Source organism: Oryctolagus cuniculus, chromosome 16 (genome assembly GCF_051225735.1).
Source record: "Oryctolagus cuniculus isolate XC-2025 breed Fujian yellow rabbit chromosome 16, ASM5122573v1, whole genome shotgun sequence".
NCBI lineage: Eukaryota > Metazoa > Chordata > Mammalia > Lagomorpha > Leporidae > Oryctolagus > Oryctolagus cuniculus.
Window position 1 is genome coordinate 10884110 of NC_142882.1, and position 22792 is coordinate 10906901.

At 39.4% G+C, this 22792-nt stretch overlaps 1 pseudogene; it reads left to right on the forward strand.

The window, feature by feature from the left end:
* The first annotated feature begins 2032 nt into the window (after positions 1-2032).
* The window catches only part of LOC149121471 (vomeronasal type-2 receptor 116-like), a 39407-nt pseudogene continuing 18647 nt past the window's right edge, over positions 2033-22792 (forward strand).

Below are 22792 nucleotides of genomic sequence, written 5' to 3' on the forward strand. Positions count from 1 at the left end.
CCTTGGGCCCCTGCACCCACCTGGGAGATCCGGAAGAATCTCCTGGCTTCTGGCTCCTGGCTTCTGATCGGAACAGCTCTAACCGTTGTGGACATATGGGGAGTGAACCAGCTGATGGAAGACCTCTCTCTCTGTCTGCCTTTCTTTCTCTCTGTGTAACTCTGACTTTAATATAAATAAATATTTTTTGAAAAAAATAAATAGAGCTTTGTGATTAAAACACTAGGAAGTGGGAAACTCAGAACCTGTTAATCACAGCAGTCAAAATTAGGCAAGACCAAGGAGTTCAAGTGAACTGTCACAAATCATGAGATAACTCAGTGAACAACATGTTGTATACTTAAGAAAGTGTTGACATAGTAGACTTTTAAGTGTGGTCAACACAAGAAAAAATAAGGCAATGAAGTAAAGCTGAAACACAAAACAGTTGTATTATACCACTCAACATTGTGTACAGGTATCAAATCATTCTGTGGTAGACATACATCTACATAATTTAAAGTTATGAATTTCAAAATGAAAATACACATGTAGGACATTCTATTGTCTCTGAAAAGTGGGAGAAAATAGATATGACAACAGAAAATAAGTGATTGAGAACCAACACAGTTTCTTTCTGTTGTCATATTGAAATCACTGATGCTGAGAGCTTAGTGACTAAAGCATTCTCTATGTGGAGGGCATCAGGATGATGGGTGGGGAGCTCAGCTGTGGAGGAGGAGTAGGTGTGGAGGACAGAGTACTTCCTCTCTCTAGAATATGGCTTATTAACTTATTAATTTTTTATTTTTTTTTTGACAGGCAGAGTGGACAGTGAGAGAGAGAGACAGAGAGAAAGGTCTTCCTTTGCCGTTGGTTCACCCTCCAATGGCCACCGCAGCCGGCGTGCTGTGGCCGGTGCACCACGCTGATCCGATGGCAGGAGCCAGGTACTTATCCTGGTCTCCAATGGGGTGCAGGGCCCAAGCACTTGGGCCATCCTCCACTGCACTCCCTGGCCACAGCAGAGAGCTGGCCTGTAAGAGGGGCAACAGGGACAGAATCCGGCATCCTGACTGGGACTAGAACCCTGTGTGCCAGCGCCACAAGGTGGAGGATTAGCCTAGTGACCACGAGCACAGGGCTTATTCACTTATTAATAAGGAAGCCCATTTTTTTGGCAGCAGGATACCGTGGCCCTGGGAGTGACATTAGGCACGATAATGATGAACATTCCTGTGGTGTCCGAAGTCATCTGTGACTGATGTCAGCCCTTCACTTAATGTCTACAGCATCATGTGGGAAGATGCAGCTGGGTGTTTTGGTTATTCCAACACCAACTTTTTCTAACCCTGCCAAATTCCTCAAAGCTGTCTACTCACAAAACCCTTGGCCACTGTGCATACTATTTAACAGAGCTTCTGTACCAAGATGCTATGATTGCCAAAGCCTTGTTGGACTATGATGTAACCCTAAAGGCAAAGGAGGTAGACAAGTGCAAAACATGTTTTTCCAAAGGGTTTTCCCCCATAATGGAGGACAACAGGTGCAGAGCCTCAGGCAGGTGGATCCCCTGAGTTTTTGGATGAGACAAATGGGAAGCATTGAAAATACAGGGAACCCAGAGCAGCTCTGATTACAGGACACTCAGAGCCAGGTCTCAGCACTGTGTCTTGCTTTGAACTCTGCATTCTGCTTCTAGCTGTGCTCTGGTCTAGCTCACCAGACTGGCACACAGGTTGCTACAGGCAGAGGGCACACGTCAATACCTGGAGTCAGCTGTGCTCTACACAGAGCTCCACTGTCACTGCTGATTGATGAGCCCTCAGACCTGATCCAGCCCTGTGTCTCCTCCTCTCAGCTGAGACTCAGGGCTCTCACTATAGTTTGGGGAGACAGTGACATGTCATTGCCTCTGATTTTTCTCTACCTACTCCTGCAGGCTTTATCTAATTCACAGGACAGAATTGTTGAGAACTGCCATGAGTATCTGAAGCCAAGTGTCTTCAGAGATGGAGACCTAGTGCTGGGAGTGTTTTTTCCCCTGTACTACATGGAACCAGAAAGAGACATGATCCGGTTATCCTTTTTACTCAAGCCTGAGTATAACATGGTGGCATCTTGGTAAGTTCAAGGTGTGTGTATATGTGTTTTTTAAGTTTTATTTAAGGTACACATATTTCATTGCTTTCATATATACAGAATCAGGAATCATAATCCTTCCCTCCCTCCTCTGCCTTCACCCTTCTTCCTTTCCTATTCCTACTCCTAATTTTACAAATCTATTTTCAATTTACTTTTCCCTTATAAGATTAACCCTACAGTAAGCAAATAAGATGAGGGAAAAAACACTGTTCCTCAACAGTAATCCAAGGGCTGTAAATAACCATCAAATTTCAAAATGTCAATTTCAATCTTATCCACTATATTTTAGATATTCTCTAGCTGTTAAGTGTTGTTATGCCTGCATTTGAGTATATGTTCATGTCTGCGTGTGTTCAACACCTCTTGCGAGTTCTGATAATTCTTCTAAGAATGGCAGAAACACAGTTCCATGAAAGCTAAGGTCCTCTCCTTTCTTTAACATTTCACTACCTTTCATTTCCATTTGCTTTCTGACTCCTTCAGAGACATAGGAGAGGAATCACAATTTTTGTGCCTACTCCATTGGCCAGGTCTCTGTAATTAAGCCCTGGGGTTCTGTTCTTGGAGTCAGTGAGATGGTTGGGACCTCAGGTCCCCTATTGCTAGCACCTGTGAAGAAAGCACACAGGAGTCCTAAGACTATGTCCTGAGGTCAATGTTGGGAGGGCCTTAGTCTAGGTAGCCACTGCCGATAAGGACAATACTCATTTTGCTTGTGACTTGAAGCCATGAGGCAGACCCGGTACCCTCACAGATCAATAATTAAATCCTACTACACTGGAGGCATTTGAACCCTGATCCTGAACATCAGAAGCAAGGGAAATAATTTCCCATACATAGTTAATGGCTTCTTCTCAAAATCTGATATTTGTTTCTCCAGAAACAATGCAGAAACTGTGTGAATTCTGAGCTTTGCATTAGTGGTGTGTCTGGTAACTCAGTCACTGCATTGGTGCTTAAGGAGGGGTTTAATAAAAGGCCTGTGTCTACACACCTTGTTGGTGCCAGCAGAGGAGTTTGCTTCTCAATTGCCCCAGAGATCCACATGCTCATGTGATAGGAGAGTTTTGCAGTGTGCAATTTGTTTAAATGATGTGAGTCTGTCCTTGTCAGTTCTTTCTCGTGTATAGCACCTACTACCTCCGCAGGTAGTGTTGTGCTAGTGAGAAAGTGGGGGTGCTGATCTTTGGGTCAGAATCACACCTTGTAATTACTTCTAACATGTACTGTTAAATACTTCCGTTCTTTTTCACTGTTTCACTTTGAGTTTCCTTACCTCTTTGTATTTTCTTCATTGCTAGTCCCAATGTGAAATGGCACATGTGATGGAAAATGTTTCATGCTTGTGGATTCTCTGCTTAGGTGGCAGCTGATTTCTGTTTGCATTCTGCCAGTGGTGGGGCTCTGTGTAGGGATAGTGAGGACCTGCCTTGTTCATGAGTCCCAGAGGAGAGTTCTGTTTATGCCACAAGTTTAGAGGCCAAACTCTGTACTCTGCCTTATGTCCTCCAGCCCAAAACATGTCTGGCCACCCTCCCTGTGTGCTGAAGAGTGTCAACCATCATGTGCTTGTTGTGTCCTAGAATGTTCTAGGCCTCAACCAAGGTAAGCCCTGTTATAGGCAGACAGACTAAGTTTCTCCTCAATTACACTTCCATACCTAACAATATATCATGAATGTATTTCCCTATAACTGATGGATAGTGTTACTGTTTCCATGCCAACCAAGTTTTATTTTATGTTAATAATACACACCTGTTTACTCAATGTGCATATTTAGGAAATCACTAATTGTGTGTGATTTTGAGTAATATATAATGATCATATTTAGTTAATAAAGCTTGCATATTTTTTCTTACTCAGATAATTGGGCTAATTAATAGGACACGAGGTATGCCATTTCATAAAACTTTCAGTGCTTATTGCCAAATAGTTGCTTGTTAACTAGGAGACGTTCATCTCCCCTTCAAAATCTAAATACCTGTTTTCAGTGCATCCCCATCCCTCTGACCTTCCCTCCTGTGCTGGATAACACTAATCCATCCTTGGTCTCTGTGGAGATGTCTATTCTGGACATTTTCTGTAAACTGATTCATGTCTTTGTGATCTTTTTGACTGGGTTTTTGGCTGCATATTATTTTCACATTTTATCCATGGAAGAGCTTATAGCAGTGCATAGTATACTGTTATCATCATAATATCTTAATATCTAAGTCTGCTTTTGAAATGAAGATCTTTCTGGTGGCTCATAGCAGGCAAGGAGTATTATTTGTTCCTCAATGTTCTGGGTATTATTTGTACCATTGGCATTTTCTATAATTTAAACAATCAGAAAAAAATTCCCAAGTGGAGCAACCATAAATATTCTTTTGCCTGCAGAAACTAGTTTCCAGATTCAATCTTACTTTATCATTGGTTTTTAAAAGTTGTCCTTTGTTTCTAAAATGTTTGATAAACATGCACTGTTATTCACTTTAGTTGCACCAAATGAATATTCTAAAACATGTATATATCATAAACTGACACTATACTATATTGCATTCGTTATTATGTGAAATGATTGCATCAAGATTTGTAAGTGGAATCAGAAGAAAATAATTCCTTTAAGAATAGTAATGCCTCCAATTTGAGGTTTTTTTTTTAACTTTCATTTAATGAATATAAATTCCCAAAGTACAACTTATGGATTACAATGGCTTCCCCCCCATAACGTCCCTCCAACCCACAACCCTCCCCTTTCCCACTCCCTCTCCACTTCCATTCACATCCAGATTCATTTTCGATTATTTTAATATACAGAAGATCAGCTTAGTATACATTAAGTAAAGATTTCAACAGTTTGCTCCCAAATAGAAACATAAAGTGAGAAATGATAGATGATTTTTTAAATGATGATGAAATCAGATCAGACCTATTGTCATGTTTAATCCCAGTGAGAGTCAAGTTGGGAATTTACAATCTTTTTTTTTTACAGAAGATCAGTTTAGTATGCATTAAGTAAAGATTTCAACAGTTTGCAACCCCATAGAAACACAAAGTGAAATATACTGTTTGAGTACTCGTTATAGCATTAAATCTCAATGAACAGCACACTTAGGACAGAGATCCTACATGAGGAGTAAGTGCACAGTGACTCCTGTTGTTGACTTTACAAATTGACACTCCTGTCTATGGCATCAGTAATCTCCCTATGCTCCAGTCATGAGTTTCCAAGGCTATGGAAGCCCTCTGAGTTCTCTGACTTTTATCTTGTTTAGACAAGGTCATAGTCAAAGTGGAGGTTCTCTCCTCCCTTCAGAGAAAGGTACCTCCTTCTTTGAAGACCTATTCTTTCCACTGGGATCTCACTCACAGAGATCTTCTGCCAGAGTGTCTTGGTTTTCCATGCCTGAAATACTCTCATGGGCTTTTCAGCCAGATTGGAATGCCTTTAGGGCTGATTCTGAGGCCAGAGTGCTGTTTAGGACATCTGCCATTCTATGAGTCTGCTGAGTATCTCACTTCCCATGTTGGATCACTCTCCCCTTTATTTATTCTATCGGTTAGTGTTAGCAGGTACTAGACTTGTTTATGTGCTCCCTTTGACTCTTAGTCCTTTCATTATGATTAATTGTAAACTGAAATTGATCACTTGGAATAGTGAGATGGAATTGGTACATGCCACCTTGATGGGATTGAATTGGAATCCCCTGGTATGTTTCCAACTCTACCATTTGGAGCAAGTCAGCTTGAGCATGTCCCAAATTATACATCTCTTCCCTCTCTTATTCCCACTCTTATGTTTAACAGGGATCACATTTCAGTTAATTTTCAACACTTAAGAATAACTGTGTGATAATTACAGAATTAAACCAGTCATATTAAGTAGAACAGACCAAAAAAAAACTACTAAAAGGGATAATGTATTAAGTTGTTCATTAACAGTCAGGGCTATGCTGATCAAGTCACCATTTCTCATAGTGTCCATTTCACTTCAACAGGTTTCCTTTTTGGCGTTCAGTCAGTTGTCACCGATCACGGAGAACATATGGTATTTGTCCCTTTGGGACTGGCTTATTTCACTCAGCATGATGTGTTCCAGATTCATCCATTTTGTGGCAAATGACTAGATTTTTTTGTTTCTTACAGCAGTATAGTATTCTAAAGAATACATATCCCATAATTTCTTTATCGAGTCTACTGTTGATGGGCATTTAGGTTGGTTCCAGGTCTTGGCTATTGTGAATTGTGCTGCGATAAACATTAGGGTGCAGACAGATTTTTTGTTTGCCAATTTAAATTCCTTTGGATAAATTCCAAGGAGTGGGATGTCTGGGTTGAATGGTAGGGTTATATTCAGGTTTCTGAGGAATCTCCAGACTGACTTCCATAGTGGCTTGACCAGTTTGCATTCCCACAAACAGTGGGTTAGTGTCCCTTTTTCCCCGCATCCTCGCCAGCATCTGTTGTTGGTAGATTTCTGTATGTGAGCCATTCTAACCGGGGTGAGGTGAAACCTCATTGTGGTTTTGATTTGCATTTCCCTGATTGCTAGTGATCTTGAACACTTTTTCATGTGCCTGTTGGCCATTTGGATTTCCTCTTTTGAAAAATGTCTATTGAGGTCCTTGGCCCATCTCTTAAGTGGGTTGTTTGTTTTGTTTTTGTGGAGTTTCTTGATCTCTTTGTAGATTCTAGTTATTAACCCTTTATCTGTTGCATAGTTTGCAAATATTTTTTCCCATTCTGTCGGTTGTCTCTTCACTCTCCTGTTTCTTTTGCCGTACAGAAACTTCTCAATTTGATGCAATCCCAATAGTTGATTTTGGTTTTGACTGCCTGTGCCTCCCGGGTCTTTTCCAGAAACTCTTTGCCTGTGCCAATATCTTGAAGGGTTTCTCCAATGTTCTCTAATAACTTGATGGTGTCAGGTCATAGATTTAGGTCTTTAATCCATGTTGAGTGGATTTTTGTGTAAGGTGTAAGGTAGGGGTCTTGCTTCTTGCTTCTGCACGTGGAAATCCAGTTTTCCCAGCACCATTTATTGAATAGACTGTCCTTGCTCCAGGAATTGGTTTTAGATCCTTGATCAAATATAAGTTGGCTGTAGATGTTTGGGTTGATTTGGTGTTTCAATTCTGTTCCATTGGTCTATCCATCTCTTTCTGTACCAGTACGATGCTGTTTTGATTACAACTGCCCTGTAGTATGTCCTGAAATCTGGTATTGAGATGCCTCCGGTTTTGTTTTTGTTGTACAAGATTGCTTTAGCTATTCGAGGTCTCTTTTGCCTCCATATGAATTTCAGCATCATTTTTTCTAGATCTGAGAAGAATGTCTTTGGTATCCTGATTGGAATTGCATTGAATGTATAAATTCCTTTTGGGAGAATGGACATTTTGATGATGTTGATTCTTCCAATCCATGAGCATGGAATATTTTTCCATTTTTTGGTATCCTCTTCTATTTCTTTCTTTAAGGTTTTGTAATTTTCATCGTAGAGATCTTTAACGTCCTTGGTTAAGTTTATTCCAAGGTATTTGATGGTTTTTGTAGCTATTGTGAATGGGATTGATCTTAGCAGTTCTTTCTCAGTCATGGCATTGCCTGTATATACAAAGGCTGTTGATTTTTGTGCATTGATTTTATATCCTGCCACTTTGCCAAACTCCTCTATGAGTTCCAATAGTCTCTTAGTAGAGTTCTTTGGATCCTCTAAGTAAAGAATTATATCATCTACAAAGAGGGATAGTTTGACTTCTTGCTTCTCAATTTGTATTCCTTTAATTTCTTTTTCTTGTCTGATGGCTCTGGCTAAAACTTCCAGAACTATGTTAAATGTCAGTGGTGAGAGTGGGCATCCCTGTCTGGTGCCAGATCTCAGTGGAAATGCTTCCAACTTTTCCCCATTAAATAGGATGCTGGCCGTGGGTTTTTTTTATAAATTGCTTTGATTATATTGAGGAATGTTCCTTCTATACCCAACTTGCTTAGAATTTTCATCATGAAAGGGTGTTGAATTTTATCAAATGCTTTCTCTGCATCAATTGAGATAATCATATAGTTTTTCTTTTACAGTCTGTTAATGTGGTGAATCACATTGATTGATTTGCGAATATTGAACCATCCCTGCATACCAGGGATGAATCCCACTTGTTCTGGGTGGATGATTTTCCTGATGTGTTGTTGTATTCTATTGGTGAGAATTTTATTGAGGATTTTTGCTTCTATGTTCATCAAGGATATTGGTCTATAATTTTCTTTCAGTGCTGCATCTTTCTCTGGCTTAGGGATTAAGGTGATGCTGGCTTCATAGAAAGAATTTGGGAGGATTCCCTCTTTTTCGATTGTTCTGAATAGTTTGAGAAGAATTGGAGTGAGTTCTTTAAATGTCTGGTAGAATTCAGCAGTGAATCCATCTTGTCCTGGGCTTTTCTTTGTTGGGAGGGCCTTTATTACTGTTTCAATTACTGTTTCAGTTATGGGTCTATTTAGGTTTTCTATGTCTTCCTGGTTCAATTTAGGTAGATTGCATGTGTCCAGGAATCTATCCATTTCTGATAGATTTTCTTGTTTGCTGGCATACAGGTCCTTGTAGTAATTTCTGATGATTCTTTTTATTTCTGTGGTGTCTGTTGTTAGGTTTCCTTTTTCATCTCTGATTTTATTGATTTGGGTCTTTTCTCTTCTTTTTTTAGTTAGTTGGGCAAATGGGGTGTCTATTTTGTTTATTTTTTTTCAAAAAACCAGCCCCTCGCTTGGCTGATTTTTTGTAGTGTTTTTTTGGATTCAATCCTGTTAATTTCTTCTCTGATTTTAATTATTTCTCTTCTCCTACTAGATTTGGGTTTGGTTTGCTGCAGTTTTTCTAGGTCCTTGAGATGCGCTGAAAGCTCATTTATTTGGTGCCTTTCCAATTTCTTGATATAGGCACCTATTGCTATAAACTTGCTTTCAATACTGCTTTTGCTGTATCCCATAAGTTTTGATATGTTGTGTTGTTGTCTTCATTTACTTCCAGAAAGTTTTTGATTTCTCTTTTGATTTCTTGAATGACCCAGTGTTCATTCAGGAGCATGTTGTTCAGTCTCCATGTGTTTGCATACTTTCTGGGGTTTGCTGAGTTGCTAATTTCCAGCTTCATTCCGCAGTGGTCTGAGATGCTGCATGGTATGATTCTAATTCTTTTAAATTTGCTGAGACTTGCTTTATGGCCTAGTATGTGACCAATCCTAGAGAAGGTTCCATGCACTGCTGAGAAGAATGTGAAGTCTTTAGATGTAGGATTGAAAGTGCTGTAGATATCTGTTAGATCCATTTGGGCTATAGTGTCGATTAAATCTGCTGTTTCCTTGTTGATCTTCTGTCCGGATGATCTGTCTATTTCTGAGAGTGGAGCATAGAAGTCCCCCAGTACTATTGTATTGGAATCTAAATCTCCCTTTAAGTCCCTTAACATATCTTTTAAATAGACTGGTGCCCTGTAATTAGGTGCATATACATTTATAATAGTTACATCTTCCTATTGAATTGATCCCTTAATCATTATATAGTGTCCCTCTTTGTCTCTCTTAACAGTTTTTGTATTAAAGTTTATTTTGTCTGATATTAATATGGCTACACCTGCTTTTTTTGGGTTTCTGTTGGCATGGACTATCTTTTTCCAACCTTTCACTTTCAGTCTGCATACATCTTTGTTAGAGAGATGTGTTTCTTGTAGGCAACAAATAGATGGGTTGTGTTCTTTGAGCCAATCAGCAATTGGTGTCTTTTAACTGAAGAATTCAAACATTCATGTTTAATGTGACTATTGATACATAGTGACTTTGCCCTGCCATTTTCCCGGAAATATTTTCTAGTATATGCTTTGAGCTTCCCATGCTCTTTTACTGGTAGGTGTTCTTCCTTTCCCTTCTTTCATATTGATGGCCGTGTTTCTGTGTTTCTGAGTGTAGCACATCTTTAAGTATCTTTTGCAGGGCTGGACGAGTGGCCACAAAGTCTTTCAATTTCTGTTTGCTATGAAAGGTCTTTATTTCACCTTCATTCACAAATGAGAGCTTGGCAGGATATAATATTCTGGGCTGTCAATTTTTCTCTCTTAGCACCTGTGCTATGTCTCGCCATTCCCTCCTAGCCTGTAGTGTTTCTGATGAGAAGTCTGCTGTGAGTCTAATTGGAGATCCTCTGAGAGTAATCTGACGTTTCTCTCTTGCACATTTTAGGATCTTTTCTTTATGTTTCACTGTGGTGAGTTTAATTACAACGTGTCATGTTGAGGATCTCATTTGGTCATGTTTATTGGGGGTTCTGTGAGCTTCCTGTACTAGGATGTCTCTGTCCTTCTCCAAACCTGGAAAGTTCTCTGCTAGTATCTCACTAAAAAGGCCTTCTAATCCTTTCTCTCTCTCCATGCCTTCAGGAACTCCTAGAACTCGAATGTTGTTTTTTTTAATAGTATCCTGTAGATTCCCAACAATATTTTTTAAATTTCTAATTCCCTCTTCTTTTCTTTGGTTTGACTGTATGTTTTCCTGTGCTCTATCTTCTAAGTCTGATATTCTTCTTCTGCCTCACCCATTCTGTTTTTAAGGCTTTCTAGTGTGTTTGTCATTTGATCTATTGAGCTCTTCATTTCATTTTGATTTCTCTTCACTATCACACTTTCCTGTTCTACTAGTTTCTGCGTTTCATTTTGATTCTTCCTTAAAATTTCATTTTCATGAGAGAGATTTTCAATCCTGTCCAATTAGGATTTCTGTAGTTCAAGGATTTGCTTTTGAAAACTTCTAAATGATCTTATCATAAATTTTTTGAAATCTGTATCTTTCATTTCTTCTATCTCACCGTCTTCATAATCTTGGCTTGGGGTGTTTTGTTTATTTGGAGGCATCATAGTGCCATCTTTGATCTTGTTCCCTCGATTTCTGTGTTTGTTGCTTGGCATAGTTAATTCTTCTTTCATCACTGTGCATTTTTTTTTAATTTTTTTTTTTATTTTATACTATGTCTGTGTTAAGTGTACTGCCTGCTGTTGGAGGAGCCTTGGAGGCTTGAGATGGGTGTGGCCTGAGAGCTCTGCTTGGTTCTTCCGGGTTACGGGTGTGCAAAGGTGACACCCTCAGGTTATGCATGGTAAATCTCTATTTATTTATTTTTTATTTATTTATTTTATTTATTCAGGGGGTAAGTAATACCGCACGGCACGGCTGTGCAGAATTGATGGTATTTAGCTTCCAGTCTCTGGCTTCTACCCAAAGAGTCTGTGTAGGCTCCGTTTCTCCTCTGGACTCCCACTGGGTTTCCTATGCTACTGAATTGTAGTGACTCAGTTCCTTAGCCCTCCCCTGTTGTTATGTAAATCCAGAGAGGGGGCCTGCTCTTTGTCTCTTGCAAACTCAAGCCTTGCAGCCTTTCAACCTTTGCAAGGTTGGCAGAGAGAGAAACCCCCCACCTTTTTTTTTTTTTTCCTTCTTTCTGGTAGTGAGTCTGCTGCACTTTCCGGCTCCCCTGTAGATTCTGACCCCCGTTTCCCCGCCAATGTCTCAGGTTATTGAGCTCACCTCCCCTTCCAGCGCCGATGTGTGGACTGGGAGCCCTGGATGTCCCAACTCTCCCCGCTGGCATCTGTGTGACATGCACTCCCCTTCCTGCACTGGTGTGCAGACCCTGCAGCTCCCGCAGCTCCCGCGGCTCGGCTTCCACACGGTGGGCGACCTTGTTCTCCCAGTAGGTCCTTCGATTCACAGCCACTCGATCCAGGAGAGTTTCCTCGTGCAAAATCTCGGGAGCACGTCCCCTTTCTTTCTTTTTATTTATTTATTTATTTATTTATTTATTTATTTATTTATTTTGACAGGCAGAGTGGACAGTGATAGAGAGAGAGAGACAGAGAGAAAGGTCTTCCTTTGCCGTTGGTTCACCCTCCAATGTCTGCCGCGGCCAGCGTGCTGCAGCCGGCGCACCACGCTGATCCGATGGCAGGAGCCAGGAGCCAGGTGCTTTTCCTGGTCTCCCATGGGGTGCAGGGCCCAAGCACTTGGGCCATCCTCCACTGCAATCCCTGGCCACAGCAGAGGCCCTTTCTTCAGGACACCTTGTTAGAGCCTGGTTATTCCACCTGGTCCATCTTCCTGCTGATGTTCATCCTGAGAGATGATGATCCAAGTACTGACTCCCATGACTCTGTGTAGATGCAAATACAGCTTTTGGGTGCTGGCTCTAGCCTAGCTTAGTCACAGCTGCTGCAGGCCCCTGGGCAGTGAGCCAGCAGGTGGGAAGGTCTTTCTGTCTCTGCCCAGTCTCAGAGCTGTTGACTCCGTACACAAATGGAAGCCATTTTTCTTCTTAAAATTCCTGTTCTATTCTCAGTCTTTTGTGCTTTCATATGAACTTTAAGACTGTTTTTCTTTTCTTTTTTTTTCTTTATTTGAAAGTCAGAGTTATACAGAAAGAGGAGAGGCAGAGAGAGAGAGAGAGAGAGAGAGAGAGGTCTTCCATCCGATGGTTCACTCCTCAGATGGCCACAATGGCAGGAGCTGTGCCAATCCAAAGCCAGGAGGCAGGAGCTTCCTCCAGGTCTCCCACATGGGTGCAGGAGCCCAAGGACCTGGGCCATCTTGCACTGCTTTCCCAGACCACAACAGAGAGCTGGATTGGGAGAGAAGCATTCAGGACTAGAACCAGTGCCCATATGGGATGCCAGAGCCTCAGTGCCAGCCCCTGTTTTTCTAAATCTATAAATAATGTCACTAGAATTCTTTCTCTTTGTTTCTTTTTTTTCTTCCTTTCTTTATTGTTCCTCTTTTACTTTTTTCAGTCACTAGAATTTTAATGGGGATTTCGATGAATCTTTAGATAGCATTTTAACACAGCTAATTGTTCTAATCCATGAACAAGAGACAACCTTCCATTTTTTTGTGTGTCTGTAATGATGCCTCTCATAAATGTTTAATAAATTTCACTATTATTTGCATTCTAGATAACTTTACCTTTTCAGGTTAATTTATTCCTAAATATTTAATTTTTGAAGCTACTGTGAGTGAGATTACTTTCTTTTTAAAATTATTATTTATTATTTTTATTTATTTTCATTTTCTTTGAAAGGCAGAGAAACAGAGACAGGAAAGTGATATCTTCCATCTACTGGTTTACTTCTCAAATGCCAGCAATAGCCGGGCTGGGCCAGGCCACAGAAGCAGCTCAGAATTCAATCCAGGACGGCAGAGACCCAAGTATTTGAGCTATCACTGCTGTGTCCCAGCGTGTGCATTAGCAGGTAGCTGGAATCAGAAGCAGACCATAGCTCAAACACTGGCACTCTGCTATAGGTTGCAGGAAGCCCAAGTAGTGTTTTTTTTTTTTTTTTCCCTAAGTGAGAACCATTATTTTATTTTTTTCAAAGAAACTTTTTATTTATGGATTACAAACTTTATGCATTTTATAAATTTCAACTTTAGGAATGTAGTGATTCTGCCCACCATACACGCCCTCCCACCCATACTCCCACCCCTCCTCTTCTTCACTTTCGCATTCCCAGTTACATTCTCCACTAAGATCCATTTTCAATTAACTTTATACACAGAAGAGATTTATTTCTTGATTTCCATTTAGCAAGATAATTATTAGTATATTGAAATTCTGGTTTTTGTTGATTCTGTGCCTTGTGAATGTACTGAATTGATTTATCAATTCTAATAGATTATTGATGGAGTAGTTTTTTTTTTCTTCTCGTGATATCTGCTAACATGGACATCTGACTTTTTTCTTTCCAATTCTGATGTTCTTTATTTCTTTTTCATTCTGCTATTCTCTTGCTGCTGTTTCTGATACTGTATTGATTAAGAGTGCTGAAACTGAATGTCATTTTCTTCTTCCAGGTTTGAGGGAAAATGATTTCAGATTTTCCCCATTCAATATGATATTAGCTATTTTTTAAATGTAGAGCCATTGCAATTTTGATGTATGTTCTTCCTGTATCTAGTTTGTTAAAAAAAAAAAAAACTGTGAATGAATGTTGAATATTATCAGATATTTTTCTGCATCTATGTAAAAGATCATTGAGATTTTTTTCATTCTGTTGATGTGATTTACAACAATATGTGATTTGTGAATGTTAAATCCAGTTGGCATTCTTGGGTTAAATCTCACTTGATCACAATTTATGGTATTTTGTTGTAGTGTTGGATTCAGCTTGCTAACATTTTGTTGGAAATTTTTGCACTTGTGTTTTTTAAGTATATTGATCAGTAGTGTTTTTTTTTTCTTCTGTTATATCTGTGTTTCATTTTGGTATCAGAGTGATGCCGGTAGAGTTCCATCCTTTTCAATATTTTGGAATAGTTGAGAAGAATCAGAGTTATTTCTTCTTTAACTGTCCTATAGAATTCAGTTTTGAAGACATTGAGCCCTGGGTTTTTCTTTGATAGGATTTTTCATTACTGCTTTATTGTTATTACTTGCTTAACAATCTTAGGTTTTATATATCTTCTTTTCAAAAAAACATTTATTTATTCATTTGTTTGAAAGGCAGAGTTACAGAGAGGCAGAGAGAGACAGAGAGGTCTTCCATCTCTTGGCTCACTCCACAGATGGCCGCAATGGCTGGAGCTGTGCCAATCTGAAACCAGGGACCAGGAGCTTCTTCCAGGTCTTCTATTCCGGTGCAGGGGCCCAAGCACTTGGGCCATCTTCCACTGCTTTCCCAGGCCATAACAGAGAGCTTGATTGGAAGTGGAGCAGCCAGGACTCAATTCACTGCTCATATGGGATGCTGGCACTGCAGGTGATGGCCTTACCCGCTACACCACAGTGCCAGCCCCCTATATATCTTCTTGATGTAATTTTGACAAGTTGTATGTACCGAGGATCCTCTCCATTTCCGTAAAGTTTTCTATTTTGCTTACATAGAGTGGTTTGTAATAGTTTCTCATGGTTCTCTGTGTTTCTGTGGTATCAGTTATGATGTTTCCCCTTTCATCCCTAATTTTATTTGAGTTTTTCCTCTTTTTCCTTTGTTGTCCTGAGTAAAGTTTTGTCTGTTTCGTTTATCTGTACATAGTACCAGTTTTTTGTTTTCTTGATCTTTTGCATTTTTTTAGTTTCAATTTTACTTATTTTTGTTCAGATTTTTCACCTCCTTCTAATTTGGAGTTTGGTTTGTTCTTGCTTTTTAAGTCCTTGAAAATACATTGTTATATTGTTTTATCTGAAATCTTTCTATATTTTAATGTATGCATTTATTTCTGAAATTTCTTAATTCTGCTTTTGGTAGAATAAATATATTTGACAAGCTGTGTTTTCATTTTTTGCTTCAAGATATTTTTAAAAACTATAGTTCATTTTTTAGATTTAATAGTTTTTACCAGTTTGCCAAATTTATTTTATGTATATATATATATATTACATATACACACATACTATATTTATTAAAGCCAGTATATTAATATGACATAATGTGGGACTCATTACAATGATCATAAACTGTAGAAATAAGGCTATATTATATAGATGGTGTAATTCAGAGAAGTCAATATTTATAATTTTATACTCCAAACAAGATGACATACATACATTTTTTATACTCTGCATATCTTAACTTTCACATATGAGAGAAAATGTGTTATTTGTCTTTCTGTGTCTGGCTTAGTCGGCCTATGAAAGTGATACATGAATTCTAATGTTTATTGAAGCTCAATCCATAATAGTAACGAAGAGTAGATGAAGAAAGTGTTGTATATGTAAACTCTGAGAACCGATTGTCACCCAATGTGTGGTTTATCCTGGATAGTGTTTGGTGTGCTAATGAGGAGAATGTGTATTCTTGTGGTATTTAATTAAAATGTTCTGTCAATGCCTGTGTTGTTCATTTGCTCCATGGTCTGCCTCTCTTAAATACCTTTGCGGAGTTTCTGGCTAAATGATGTGTCCATTGATGACAGTGAGATATTGAAGTGCATCACTATTATTGTATTACAATTATCCATTTATTTATAATAATATTTGCCTTACATATTTGGGTTTTTATTGTATATATGCATATATATGTATTGTTATGTCTTCTAGCTGAATGAATCCTGTTATTAATATATAATCTTCTTTATCTCTTTTTTAATTTCTGGATTGAAATCTGTTTTTACCTGATATGAGTACATGTACTCATGATCCTTTTTTCTTTCTATTTGTATCCATTATGTTTTTCAATCCTTTACTCTCAGTGAATGTGTATCTTTAAATGTGAAATGAGTTTCTAATGAGTAATGTAGGGTTGAGTATAGTTTCTTTTTTAAATATTTTATTTATTTATTTGGAAGGTAGAGTTACAGACAGAAAAAGAGACAGAGAGAAAGGTCTTCCTTCCATTGTTTCACTTCCTAAATGGCCATAACAGCCATAGCTGCATTGATCCAAAGCCACGAGCTTTTTCCTGTGGGTGTGGAGGCCCAAGGACTTGGGCCATCTTGTATGGCTTCCCAGGCCATAGCAGAGAGGTGGATTGGCAGAGGAGCAGCTGGGACTAGAACCGGCACCTGTAGGGGATGCCGGAACCGCAGGTGGAGGATTAACTTATTGCACCACAGTGCCAGCCCTGAGTATAGTTTCTTATCCATTCAGTTAGTCTGTATTTTTTGACTGGAGAATAAATCCGCTTACATTCAAAGTTAATATTGAAAGGTGAGAACTAACTGATGTGGTTTGGTTGATGTCTTACTTCCTGTTTTATAAAATCTCTGTTTGTGCCTCTCATTATTTAGCTTTGTGTTTTGGTAGCTTTCTGTCATGATAAGTTTGGATTTGCTCTTTCTCTTATGAATTTGCTATATTACTGAATTTTGCATTATAATGTGTTTTCATGATGATTATTATGATCCGTTAGTTCTAATACAGGACTCCCTTCAGAATTACTTGTGATGCTTATCTAGTGATGATGAGTTGTCTCAGTTTCACTTGTCTGGGAAAGATTTTATTTCTGATTCACTTTGAAGGGGTAGCTCACTGGATATAGTATTTTTGGGTGAAATTTTGTTTCCCCAGACCTTGAATATAGCATCCCATTCTCTTCTGGAGTTTTTGCTGAGAAGTTTGCTAATAACCTAAGTGAACCTTAATGCTTTTGTTTCACTCTGTTGGATCCTCTCATTATTACTAACTTTTTTTTTATAAATAAAATTTTATTGTGACACAATCATATACATTTGTTTATTTTCTCCTCAAAGAAACCTTTTATCTAAGGAATACAAACTTCATGCATTTCATAAGTACAACTTTAGGAATATAGTGATTCTTCTCACCATACCCGCCCTCCCATCCACTCTCCCACCCTTCCTCCTCTATCTCCCATTCCCAGTCCCATTCTCCACTAAGATCTATTTTCAATTAACTTTATACACTGAAGATCAATGCTATACCAAGTAATGTTCAACAATTTGCATTAAAAAAAACAAACAAAAAATAAAACAAAAAATTGTTCCTCAACAATCAAGAAAAGGGCTATTCAAAGTCATTGCATCTTGAAGTTAATTTCACTTTTTTTTAGAAACTTAATTAACTTTAAAGACGCACCAATAATGATACATCTTTTGTGAGCACTTAAGATATAATTATAATATAACTCTTTGAGGACAGAGGTCCTGCGTGGGAAGTTAGTGTACAGTGATTCTTATTGTTATTTTAACATTTAACACTCTTAGGTGTGATGTCAGTGATCACCCTAGGCTCTTGACATAAGCTGCCTAAGCTACAGAAGCCTTTGAATCCACAAACTCCATCAGTATTTAGACAAGGCCATAAGCAAAGTGGGAGTTTTCACCTCCCTTCAGAGAAAAGTACATCCCTGTTTGATGACCACTTCTTTCCACTGGGGTCTCAACCACTGAGGTCCTTCATGTAGGACATTTTTTTTAACTTTTATTTAATGAATATAAATTTCCAAAGTACGAATTATGGATTACAATGGCTTCCCCCCCATACCATCCCTCCCACCCACAAACCTCCCCTTTCCCACTCCCTCTCCCCTTCCATTCACATCAAGATTCATTTTAGATTATCTTACTATACAGATCAGCTTAGTATACATTAAGTAAGGATTTCAACCATTTGCTCCCACACAGAAACATAAAGTGAAAAATGATAGATGATTTTTTTAAATGATGAATCATCTATTACTAACTTTTTAAAAAGATTTATTTAATTTTTTTGAAAGACAGAGTTACATAGAGAGGTAGAGACAGAGAGAGAGGTCTTCCATCCACTGGTTCACTCTCCAGATCGCTGCAATGGCCAGAGTTGGGCCTATCTGAAGCCAGGAGCCAGGAGCTTCTTCTGGGTCTCCCACATGGGTGCAGGGGCCCAAGCACTTGGGCCATCTTCCACTTCTTTCCCAAGCCATTGCAGAGAGATGGATCAGAAGAGGAGCAGCTAAGACTAGAACCAGCACCTATTTGGAATTCCAGTGCATCAGGTCAGGGATTTAACCCATTGGGCCACAGCACCGGCCCCCTAATATTAGCTTTTGACAATTTGATTGCAACATTCCTTGTGGAACATCTTTGTTAGTTGAGTTTGTTCAAGGTTGAACGTCCTTTATCTGGATGTTTATATCTCTTTCAAGACCTAGGGATCTTCCAGTTATTTTGTCATTCAGGAAGTTCTCCATGGCCTTTTCCTTCAGTTATTCCTGTAACAACATGTGTTTGTTTACTTATTGATATCCTACATATTACACTGGCCTTTTCATTATTTTTACCAGACTGTATTATTTCAAAAATCTACTCTCAAGAACAGCAGTTTTTTCCCCTCTGTCTTGGTTTATCTGTTGTTGAAGATCTAAACTGTATTTAATTCATTGGTTTAATTTTTTCAGCTCCAAAGATTTTGATTAATTATTTTTAATGATTTCTCTCTCTCTCTGTTGGAGTTCTCATTCATACCATTCATTGATTTCTGTGCTGAACTGATCATCTGTGTTCCCTAGTATCTCATTGAGTTTGGTTAGGATCATTACTTTGAATTCTTTTTGAGGCCTTCATAGGTTTCCTTCAAGGCAGTACCTATTTCTGTAGAACTATTATATTCTTTTGGAGCTATCATGCTTCTTTACTTCTTCATTTCCATTGGGTCCCCGCATTAACATCTGCGCATGTGATAGAACCATTCCTTCTTCTTTGTGGAGTAACTTTCATTGCAAAAGGCTTTTTTGTTTAGATGGAATGTGGAATGTCAGCTGTGTGGTTACTCTGACTTTGGTTCTTCATGAGCCCAGGATTGTAATCTCTAAGTGGTCTCTTCAGCTATGACCAATGTCAGCAGTGTCTATGAATCCCATAGTTGTCCAGTCTGCAGCAGTTCATGGGGATACTGGTAAGACTTTGTGGTGGGTGTGAGCTTCCAAATGTGTCTGCCTTCAGGCCGCAGAGCTAGTTGTGAATTGCAGTAGGGTTTGTGATGTCAGTAGCTACACTTTTAGATTGGGAGAGACACATATGTCTCTCCTTTGTCCCAGGCGTGCTGGAACTTGGCACCAGTAGCTTTGTCCCTATAACTGGGTGATGTGAGTAGACCTTTCCTATATTTTCTGGCAGTGTGTGGGTAATAGTGGGGCTTATAGCACCAAAAGCTCCACTTCTAGCACTGGGAAATTTGAAGGGAACCATGCAGTTAAATGCAGGCAGAATTTAGCCTAGTCCTGCAGGCTGTTTAGAGGTGATCTAAGAACTATAGTGCCAGTAGTCTCAGTACTGGAGCTGCTGAGCAGGAAGGATATCTTTCATAGGTTCTGGAGTAAAAGTGTAGGTTGTGGTGAGGCTTACACATTGTCAGCCAAGGACTTCCATCAGTGCAATGGAAATAGTGCATTTCCCAGGTCCCACAGGGAAAGCAAGGTACTCCCAGGACTTAGAGAGAATAGTTACAGTTCTGGTGCTATTAGGTGCAACTGAGACCCGGATCTTGTGGCTTGGCCATCAAGCACCAAGTGCTAAGAGCTGCAGAAGGGGACTTCCTAAATTCTGGTTTTCTGGGATTCTGTATTGACTACTGCCAGTTGGCTCCAACACACAAAAGCAAAAGAGAATTTCCTGAGATTGTATGTGAGGGAGCATAACTCCAGGCCTGATGCCCTGAGTTTTCACTCAATCTTTTGGAAATGTGGTCCTCCCTTTGTTGTTCTGGTTTTTTTTTTTTTTTTTTTTTTTTTTTCCTGTCATGGAGCAAATGTTGGCCCTCTCTAGCCATCTTGAACATTATTTCTTATATTCTGAATACCTCTGCGTATATGCCAGGGTTATTGATTAGAGAATTCTTCACTTTATTATCTAGTATTGGAAAGATTACTCCTGGTGAAGCAACCACTTTATGGGCCTTGGTGCCATGTAGGAAATTATATCTACACATGTCACTTTTTTTTGAAGATGTATTCATTTATTTGAAAGTCAGAATTACAGAGAGAGAGAGTAAAGGGAGAGAAAGAGAAAAGGAGGGAGGGAGGAGAGGACTTCCATCCGATGGTTCACTCCCCAATTGGCCACAATGGCCGGAGCTGCAGGGATCCAAAGCCAGGAGACAAGAGCTTCCTCCAGGTCTCCCATGCAGGTGCAGGGACCCAAGGACCTGGGATATGCTCTACTGCTTTCCTAAACCATAGCAGAGAGTGGAATTGCAAGTGGAGAGCTGGGTCTGAAACTGGCTCCCATATGGGATGCAGGAGCTTCAGGCCAGGGCATTAACCTGCTGCACCACAGCATAGCCCCCATCACTTTTTTTTAAAACATGATTTCTTTCTTTTTTTATTTAAATATTTATTTATTTTTTTGAAAGGCAGAGTTACAGAGAGGCAGAGAGGAGAGGGAGAGAGAGAGAGAGAGAGAGAGAGAGAGAGAGAAAGCCTTCCATCTGCAGGTTCACTCCCCGGATGGCTGCAATGGCCAGAGCTGCACCAACCCAAAGCCATGAGCCAGGAGCTTATTCTATGTCTCCCACATGAGTGCAGGGCCCCAAGGACTTGCACCATCCTCCACTGCTTTCACAGGCCATAGCAGAGAGCTGGATCAGAAGTGGAGCAGCTGGGACTCAAACTGGCACCCATATGGGAGGCCGGCACTGCAGGCAGCACTTTACCCACTATGCCAAAGCGCTGGCCCCAATACATGTAGCTTTGATGCTTATGATCTCTGAAGGTTTTCTACCAGGTTATAGCAGTGTCTGGAACTTAATACTCCCCATGTTTACATCAGGAAACAAAGAATTCAGCTAATCATATTTCCCCTGATAGCAAGTACTACAAATAGCTCCAGGGTGAATAAAAATTCACTTCAAAAAGGAAAATCATAGCAATAAGGTAAAATGATGAAAAGTAAACAAAAAAGTTTCATTAATGCTCTTAATTTATCGTTTAAAATAATGTAAGCATTCGGCAGATCTTCAAAGCCTAATTTTTGTGTTGGATCTACTTCAGGTATAACAAATAAGTTATGTATATGAGCTAAAATGTGTTTGATTAAGTGTTTCCATAAAGGGAACTTTTGTTTAGACAATAGAAGAAAACCCTGAGTTTCATATATAAGAATAATGCACACAATATTTTGTGACACAACATGTAAACTCATTTTTCCTAAATGTAAAACTATGCCTTTGGGGAACTGTATAAAAATGCTTCAAAATATTTAAAATAAAGTGAAATTATATATTAGTATTAATCCCCACATTGAAACATAAGAATCAATGCAAACCTCCAGTCACATATACCTTATTAAGAAGTGAGATTTTTCATATGAATCAAATTATGGATGAAATGTATAAATTAGAGAAAGTTCAGAGCAATTTTCAGGAATTCATATTTTTTCACAAAAAAGGAAAAGAATGTTCAATGTGAAATGTTAAGAAAGTTCAGTGAAGAGGAGAGAGGACAACAAAGTGATATAATTTGAGTTCATATTACTTAGAAGCCCTAAATCTATTATTTTTACTTGTTGAATTATAAATATAAATAATCACTATATTTAGTGATTATAAAGTGAATTGAAAGTTGGTTGTTAAAAATTAAATATTAATTTATTTATTTGAAAACCAGAGTTACACAGAGAGAAAAGGAGAGGCAGAGAGAGAGTGAGAGAGGTCTTCCAACTGCTGGTTCACTCCTCAACTGGCTGCAAAGGCCAGAGCTGTGCTCAGCTGAATTCAGGAGACAGGAGATTCCTCTGGGTCTCCCACATGGGTGCCAGGGCCCAAGACTTGGGTCATCCTCCACTGCCTTCGCAGGCCATAGCAGAGAGCTGGGTTGGAAGAGGAGCAGCTGGGACTTGAACTGGCACCCATATGGAATGTCAGCACTAGAGGCAGCGGCTCCACTCACTACACCACAGCGCCGGCCTCCAAAGTAAATATAATTTTTTTTATTTTTTATTTTTATTTATTTTAATTTTTTTTGACAGAGTGGACAGTGAGAGCGAGAGACAGAGAGAAAGGTCTTCCTTTGCCATTGGTTCACCCTCCAATGGCCGCCGCAGCCTGTGCACTGCGGCCGGCGCACCGCACTGATCTGATGGCAGGAACCAGGTACTTATCCTGGTCTCCCATGGGGTGCAGGGCCCAAGTACTTGGGCCATCCTCCACTGCAGTCCCTGGTCACAGCTGAGAGCTGGCCTGGAAGAGGGGCAACTGGGACAGAATCTGGCGCCCCGACCGGGACTAGAAC